Source organism: Carya illinoinensis, chromosome 11 (genome assembly GCF_018687715.1).
Source record: "Carya illinoinensis cultivar Pawnee chromosome 11, C.illinoinensisPawnee_v1, whole genome shotgun sequence".
In the NCBI taxonomy this organism is placed as follows: Eukaryota; Viridiplantae; Streptophyta; class Magnoliopsida; order Fagales; family Juglandaceae; genus Carya; species Carya illinoinensis.
In genome coordinates this window covers 8,412,856-8,418,861 of record NC_056762.1, presented here as the reverse complement: position 1 = coordinate 8,418,861, position 6,006 = coordinate 8,412,856, and positions in this window count along the sequence as shown.

Here is a 6,006-nt window from a genome sequence, read left to right as displayed (position 1 = left end):
ATGTGAACAGACTTATCTAAAAGTTTTAGTTCTAGCTAAAATTTGCAATTTTAGCCAAAATTTACACTTGGCAATGGCTAGACCATTGCGGATGCCCTAAGAGTTTGTTTGGTTCAACTCACATGATTTTAACATTGTAGCTAAACAGTACAGCGTCCCTGACATGGATAGAACTGATCACATCAGACGCGTATTGTGACGCCCCCAAATTCCGTTTGGGATTGGACGGACATTTGAAGCGTCAAGATATGCAACACAAGGTTACCTGCCCCCGTTCATGACATATAAGATGCAATGTTCCTAACATGGATCTAACATTATGCAATATTCGCAGCGAATAATTTTTTTTTTAGCAATACTATGCACCAAATTGAAAATATCCCAAATGCTTAAAACATACTTCATACATAAAGACCCATTGAATAGATCACAACACTAGCCCAAAATGGTTATGATCCAAAAAATACTAAAGATGCAACTCCATTGTACAAGTAGTAATTTACGTTAACTACTATATTAACATTGACGTCGCACCGTCGCTTAGTCAACTGTGTCTAGTTGATCAGCTTCTGATTCTCCTTCAGGTCCTGTAACAAGATCTACTATTCGGGGGGAATGGTAATTGGGACTACCAAAGTGAGATTTGATTACAAATCTCAGTAAGTTAACAAAAAAACTTCCACACAAGCTAATGATACATGCATGACAGTAAAAACATAAATGCATAATCAAATTCAAACGTAATTAAAGCACAACTTGGCGTACAACATAGCATAATTGACATAACTTAAATTGAAACATGAACTGAACTTAACTTGAAATGAACTTGATCTGAAACTTGACTTAACATGAAAAATACATACTCCACAGTTGTTGTGGCCTCATGTATTCTACGGAAACTTATTCTTTAACTGCTTAAATACATACTCCACAATTGTTGTGGCCCCATGTATTCTACGTGTCACAATTGCTGTGTCTCACGTAGTGTATGCGTCACAATTGCTGTGACCCCATACATAAGTAATCAAGATGAAACGTGACTGGAATACGAAATGACTGAAGCCCTGATGTAACATAACGTGACTTGAATATAACTTGAAATACATGACCAACTTGAGATAGAAATATTTCGTAACATTGCATAACATATAATACACAACATATTTAACATGACATACTTGTAACAGTGAATATTACATGACTTGACATACATGTAATAGATGGCATACTTAGTATGACGTACTTGTAAGGTACAGTAATACATGACAGAATATATTATGTAACAGATAAAAATTGACGACAGAATAAATTCTGTATAATAGACAATTACATGATAACTTGGCATGACATGACATATATGATAACACACATACATACACTGTAGTTCCTTTACTTAGCACACAAACACAGTAGACTGTTAGTAAGTTAAAAACTAACTTACCTCGATCTCCGCGTTTCTTATAAACCTTCAAGTGTGACCACGAGGAACTGTAATTAGTGATTCTAAAAGTTAGAACTAAATCACTAATAATTTGAAATATGGAAAATACTAACTTAAAGAATAAAATTTTCATTTTACTTTCTACATGTGGGAAAATGACCGTTTTACCCATAACTTAAGGATTTTGCATACTAACTCCAAAAGTTTTCAAAATTTACATTCCTCATGTAAATTTTGTCCTAAACTTAAATATCAACTCAGAAAAATTTAAAACAAAACACAACTATGGAAAACACACTATGGCCGAAACATCCATACGCCATTTCTCTTGATTTTTGTTGCAATTCCTTCCAACTTCAAAACTCATGCTTAAACCAAAATTTTGCAACAAACATCTTCCAATCCTAAGTTCAAAACCATACTTAAAACATCCATTTAGAAAAAGCTAATAATCAACACCAAACTTTTTTGTAAAAAGATCCAAGCACTTGAATCACAAGTTTTGACCTTAAATCAAAACATCTCCAAGAATTTCAAAAATCAAATCTTACTTCTAACATATTCATAATATCATCCTAACATAAACCATGCTTTAAATCATCAAACTAAAGTCACCAAAATCACCAAATAACATTTGGAGTTTTTGGTTTTACACTTAGTCCAAAAACAGAAACTTTTTCCTCAACTAGTTTTGATAAATCTCTTGATCTATGACTTATAAATATATGATCTTCAAACCAAACCATCACATGGTTTAAAAAGATGTCCTAAAATATATATAAGCTTCTAATTCAAGATCACATGGTTAGAAATTAATCAAAACATAAATTTAGCCAAGAATATGCACACTTTGACTTATCTGAATATCTCTTTGCATAAAATTTCATATCTTTGAAACTAACATCAAATATCTTCAAAATAATAATATAACATGTATATAAGATGCTTAGTCTCCTCCAATAAAATTATCAAAGTCATTGGAATAGGTTTAGACCACCAAAGAGTTAAACTTTCTCAAAACAGAAACTGTTTTTCCTCTTCCAGTTTCTAAGTTTCTAAATCTAAGAAAATTTTTTATCAAAACCTTTAATCATGCAAAAATCCTCAACCAATAATCATATACACATGTTAACAATACTCCATAAAAATTTCGGACCAAAATCTATCCATTAGCTTGGTCAAAAACTCCAAACTATAATATATTCTCCAGTTTATCTCCCAGAATAACCTTTCTATAGTTTATACAATATTTAACTGACCAAATGATTTTCAAATGGAACAAATAAGATATCCACGTAAACTAAACTAAAAAAGGAACAACTTATATGAAGGAGACTTTATGATAAAATACTTACAAAAGTTTCGAAATGAGTGTGCAAAAGACCTATTAAAAGTTGTCCGAGAGAGAGTGTTTGATATTCTTTCAATGGAAAGTGTAAATGAAGATAATTTCGTAAAGAGAGGTGGCTGGAGATACTTATGGATGAGATACAGAAGAGATGAGGCTGGAGTTGAGAGTTGAGTGTAGTTTTCTCCTACCCAAAATATCTATAAAAGATTCTCTCATAATATTCTATCCAATAGTATCTACAAAAAATCAACTTAAGATATTTTTATCTAATAATATCTATAAAAATCAATTCAAAATATTTTTACCCAATAATATTCATGAAAATTACCTCAAGATATTTTTTTTTATCCAATAATATCTACTGTTTTGAACAGACGTTTTGTCCAAAAATATGAAAAAAAGTTATTGCGCCATAAGACTTTAAATAACCCTCCTAGTCTAATGGCACAAACCATAATAAATTTTGACACTTCTAACTATCTCCAATAATCAAAAACACACTTCTGATACCATAGTAAATAATAACACTAACTATGTAGTTAGACAAAAACCTATACGATTAATGGATTCGTGAAAACTTATGGGGTTTTCACGAGTTTCCTAAAGTTAATAGAAATTTCACAATTGAATTTCTAGCAGGCTGTTACAATCTCCCCTCCTAAAAAAAAGATTTCGTCCTCGAAATCGAAATAAGTAAGAAATAACAAGTTAAGGAATATGTGTTGCTTACCAACCTGATGTCTATCCCGTATATATTTTCCTTTGAGATTATGTCATTCCTTAACTCTCTTATTTTAATCAACAATTATATTATACTTCTTTTTACAAGGTTGGCCAAGTTGTATCGACACACTCTCCAAACCTAAAATTTCAAGTAAATAATCTTCCGAAACTTTTCTTTAGAAAAACATAGGCGATATACTTTAAGTGTTCTTGTAAATACCAAAGTTAGTAGAGAATTCATCAAAATTAAGCCGATATCCTCTCTCTCTCTGTTTTTTTTTTAAATCGGTGGCCCTCTGTTTTAGACCAGATAACTCTGATGCGCATGATTTTTATAGGTCTAATGTAGTTGTCAGGCGCCGCATAGCTACGACACTACTTTGTTCTTCTGTAATTGTCAGGCACCGCAGCTATGATACTACATTGCTCTTGTCTCTTGTAGAGAAATGATTCATGAGAGATGATTCGTCATAATTTTCTCTATAAAAGAATTATTCAGTTCATCTTCTTTCTCATCTCATCTTCTTCACTTTTCTGAAATTAGTCTGCATTCTTACTCTGCAATCTCTTTCTGCTTACTCACTTTGCAATGGCTCAGCAATCTTCTCATTACCAAAACATGAGGTATTCTGCACATCGTTCACCAGTTGTTTATGCTTCTTCCGTAGGTGTTATAATGCAATCCAATAATGATCTGACTAATAAGTCAGATAATGAACTTATCTACGAGCTTGTGAGTCTCGGTACTCGATACTCATCAGCCATTGTCGCATATTCTCAGCGACTGCAATCCAGGACTGGTGGGGTTGACAAACTCCATGAGAAAATTTCTATCCTTCAGAGGCTTCTTATGGAATCCAACATGAAGATAGAAGCAGTAAAGCGAGAGAACAAAGATTTAAAATCTTTGCTTAACTCTTCTTTTCGAGTGGCTACTCCTTTAGATAGGAAAGGCATGCAGATTTTTGAAGAGCAAGAGCGTTTAAAGATTAAGGCAAAGAACCTCAAATTTTTGTAATTTTACTTTATGATAATAAAATAATACTTCACAAATATTCATATTTGTGTTTCTATCTTCTGGTAGATGTTTTATGTGCTCCATTTTATTTCTTTAAGTGATTTTCATATATATGACATGATCCAATGACTCATATAAATATGCATTTAATCATGCATATCCAAACTCTCAGTAATCTTCAAGTTAATAAAAACCTCAAGGAGTTCTACTGGTCTAGGACTAACTTACTTCTTTATAATCGCAACAATCAGTCATCTTCCTAGGTGGTACTTCGATAACTGACCAGTTAATAACTTAAACTTGAGACTTTCTCTCTTATGATTGTCATAACTCTTCTATCCATCATGAGTTATCAATTATTCTAACTCTAAATGATTTGTTCCTAATGTTCACATAAATCTTCAAGACCAAGATTTTACTCCTCATATAATAGTCTTCAAAAGAAGATCCATCTATGTATCCATAAAGATAGTGCTTTGCCAAAAATCATTTATTGGCGACGTGGTAATACTATTATCATAAATGAATTCTACTAAGGCTAAAGCTTCTCCTAATCAAATTACTCTTCCAAACACAATTTTTATCGTATTCTCAGAATCAAAACAATCCTCCAAATATGTGGAATACCATTCATCAATCCTACATATCCTTTATCATATTACTAAAAGGTATTTTATATCTACATTGGTATGAACAATAATACTTCTAATGAAAATTATTACTCTGACCACTAGGGTAACAATTCAGCTTCCAAGCTGAATTCTCAAGCACTACCACAATTAATAGAAACAATGACTCGTTTGAATCAAACAATGTACAATTTACCAACCCCAAAGACTTGACCTACTCCAAAATAACAATAATGCAATACTACCATCAATTGCAATCAGATTAATGTTAACTATGTTCACCTCAACTAATCCTTCATCCATCGGGAAATTCTGATCCTCTTGATTATTATCTCCCTTAGGATTCCGAGGTATTCTATCACGAGTCATGTGTCCCTTCTTGAAACACACGAGTATATGTATAAAAACCACATACTACCTTTCATACCTTAAGAAATTCAAGCCTACTGACGACTAAAATTTCAAGCCTAATGTTTGGTGCATTTCCTAAGGACATGTGGATTTACTACCCAGAGACGTATTTGCTCTGATACCACCCTGCGACGCCCCCAAATTCTGTTTGGGATCGGACGGACATTTGAAATGTCGAGACATGCAACACAAGGTTACCTGCCCCCGTTCATGACATATAAGATGCAATGTTCCTAACATGCATCTAACATTATGCAATATTCGCAGCGGATAATTTTTTTTTTTAGCAATACTATGCACCAAATTGAAAATATCCCAAATGTTTAAAACATACATCATACATAAAGACCCATTGAATAGATCACAACACTAGCCCAAAATGGTTATGATCCAAAAAGTACTAAAGATACAACTCCATTGTACAAGTAATAAT